The sequence below is a fragment of the Crocodylus porosus genome, unplaced genomic scaffold, assembly GCF_001723895.1.
Source record: "Crocodylus porosus isolate Cpor-Errol unplaced genomic scaffold, CroPor_comp1, whole genome shotgun sequence".
In the NCBI taxonomy this organism is placed as follows: Eukaryota; Metazoa; Chordata; order Crocodylia; family Crocodylidae; genus Crocodylus; species Crocodylus porosus.
The window spans coordinates 24,878,226-24,881,384 of NW_017728911.1; positions in this window are offsets into that span (position 1 = coordinate 24,878,226).

Here is a 3,159-nt window from a genome sequence, read left to right on the forward strand (position 1 = left end):
AGTGTAGCGACACGCTCCAAAATCAGTAGGGCTACAACTCTACAGCATTGCGTCTGCTGTCTATGTCTGGCAGTGGACATGTCTCATGTCACAGAACCATAGACTATCAGGGTGTGTGTAGATGAAACAGGGGCCTAAATTGAAGCAATGGGTTTTTAAAAACACCATTTCAATTTAGGGCCTATTAAACCCCCATGTCATGCACACACCTGACTTACCTGCCTCTCCAATGGCGAGGAGGAAAGGGTGAGACGCCAGTGGGCACAGCAGTCCCCAGGCTGGGGGGCTGGTGCTTCCCTGTGGCAGTGCCCCCCCCGCCAGGCAGCACCCGCCCACAGGCACCAGGCTCGGGTGGTCCTGGGGGGCACTGCAGCCACAGAGGGAAGTACCAGAGCCCTTACAGAGTTTAGGCAGGCTCCAAAGGGCTGGGGGGGAGATCAGGCTCGCCGCTTTTCTTGGGCAGAGCCTGCCAGGTTGTCTGTAGGGATTGCTGCAGAGCCCCTGAGCTGCACTGAGCCTGGTGCTTTGCTCCATGGCTGGTAGGGCAGCAAACTGCTGAGCCCCAAGTCAGTTAAGGTGCATTATGCTGCCAAATTTCCTACAGCGGCTGTAATTTAACGCTCAATATGCCAGCATGCAAATACCAACACCATTAAAGCGGTGCAAAAGCATTTAGCTCACTTTAAAGTGCTGTGCACACATGCTTGTCATTTCGTCTACACACAGTCATAGAAAATTAGGGTTGGAAGGGACCTCAGGAGATCATCCAGTCTAACCCCCTGCTCAAGCAGAACCATCCCCAACTAGATCATTCCAGCCAAAACTTTGTCTTAAAAACCTCCAAGGATAGAGATTCCACCACCTTTCTGGGTAACCTGTTCCAGTGTTTCACTACCCTCCTACTGAGAAAATGTTTCCTAATATCTAACCTAAACTTCCCTTGCTGCAACTTCAATCTCCTTGTTCTGTCATCTGCCTCCACTGAAAACAGTCCAGCTCCATCCTCTTTCACACCACTATTCAGGTAGTTGAAGGCTGCTATTAAATCCCCTCAGTCTCCTCTTCTCTAACCTAAATAAGCCCGGTTCCCTCAGTCTTTCCTCACAAGTCATGTTCCTCACATGCCCAGTTCCCGAAACCATTTTTGTTGCCCTCCACTGGACTCTCTCCCATTTGTCCACATCCTTTCTGTAGCAGGGGGCCCAACACTGAACACAGATGGAGTGGCCTCGTCAGTGTTGAACAGAGGGGAATCACTTTGAAGCATCACACATTTCTACAGTTGAAATAGGATACAAGGAGACAAGATGAGGTCTTAGGAATCTTCATCAAGCTTCTGATTGCAAATAACAAAAAAGAATCTCCAGAAATATAAACTGTTGCCAGGAATAAATATAAAGATAAGGCCAAAATAAGTTTTGAGTGTAATTTGCCTCTGTGCATGGTAGGCAATGATATTTAAATGACTTGTGCCCCCTTGCACATTGCAAGGTGAGAAATCAGTACACTACCTGGTCGCATTTGCTTCATAATAGCTCATTCAAATAATCACACTTCCTTGTGGGGCATCAGTCATCACCACTGTCAAAACAAAAGTTTTTTTAGTAAAGGGACTGATTTTACAGAAAATTTTAAATGGAAGGAGAGTTTTCCAGAAACCTATTTGCTTTTAATGAACTGTAAACATCTTCATATGTTTTTATTAACACATACAAAATGATGAGGGTATACAAAGTGTGTTACCTTTATGGAAACAGTGAAAAACTAAATAACTGGAACTACAATGTTTGTTTACATCACATTTTGTTTCAAACAGACCCTTAAAAATTAAGCAAGCACATTTTTTCAGAAAAAGCAGTAATAAAAAAGGTTGAAATAATAGCTCACAAGTCATTGAGTTGTAACACCAAAAGACCAGGGACTTATGTACCATTAAAGACTGTACTTTTGTTTTTTAAGCAAAAATCTCCATGGATATTAATTCCTGCTTAAATAGCAATGGTGCAATTTGGCCCCAGGCTTATAAACATTTTTTTCTAACAGCTTTAAACATGTTGTCTTAGTGATTATTATAATTTGACATAAACCTACTGTAAATATAAAATAAGATTACTTTACACTGTATGAAGCCCATTCCTAAAAACACAAACATATCGGTAGGTTTTCACACACACATACACGCACACGTGTGCAAATGAAATTTGGAAAAGAATTAGTGAAATATTTAGAATGCTTTAGTCACCTTTATACAATATGAAATGGTTACAATACTGTAGTATTCTTTAGAATAAGTTAAACATCAAGACATATGCCAACAGCTTTGTACTATTCTTTCTACAAACTAAATCCAAAAATTCAGTCTAATCTTATTCAATCACAAAAATGAATGAAGACTATGATCCAGTTACACTGGAAACCCAACCTAGTTCTAGAAACCACAAATACTCTAAGCACTTTGGTATAATATGTACAAATTGTGCTGCCAGTATTATGCTTGTGAACTGAAACCAACCAACTTGACTCAAAATGGAGAAATGTACTAAATTTAAAAAAACTGGTTTTGTAAACCCTGCCTCAGCATTTCTTCCTGCTATTTAGACATTTTGTCCAACACACTGTTGCACCACAAATACACACGCAGGATTGGTACGATAAACTACGAATTAAATATTATCAAAAAAGTGTATTAAGTACAATGCAAGACCAGTTTTTTTTAAGTGCATAGAACATAATGCAGAATACTGTTAATTACAGTGACAAATACAAAGATATTCAACATTTTAATAGATATCAAGCAATGTTCTAATATCAAAAGAGTGTGTGAATTGGAATAAATGTATTCTTTTACAAAAATTAAAGATAGTTTTTTTCCCCAAAGAGGAAAAAAATCAAATTATGAGAGACTGTTCTTTTACACAGTTTAATCCTCCATATCTTCCACAGGCTTGAAGTCATACCTTTAACATTTGGATTTCTTTTTGCAAAACTTTACTTTTCCTGAAAGTTGAGCTCAAAAAAAGTGCATTACTTTTTTTATATATATACTTCCTGGATGTATTTGCTGTGGTTCAAAAACCGAAGGCAAAACATGGCTAGGCTTTCTTTCACACTGAAGAGCTCTCAGATTTTAAGCAGATGAACCTCTGAAGGGAATGCTTA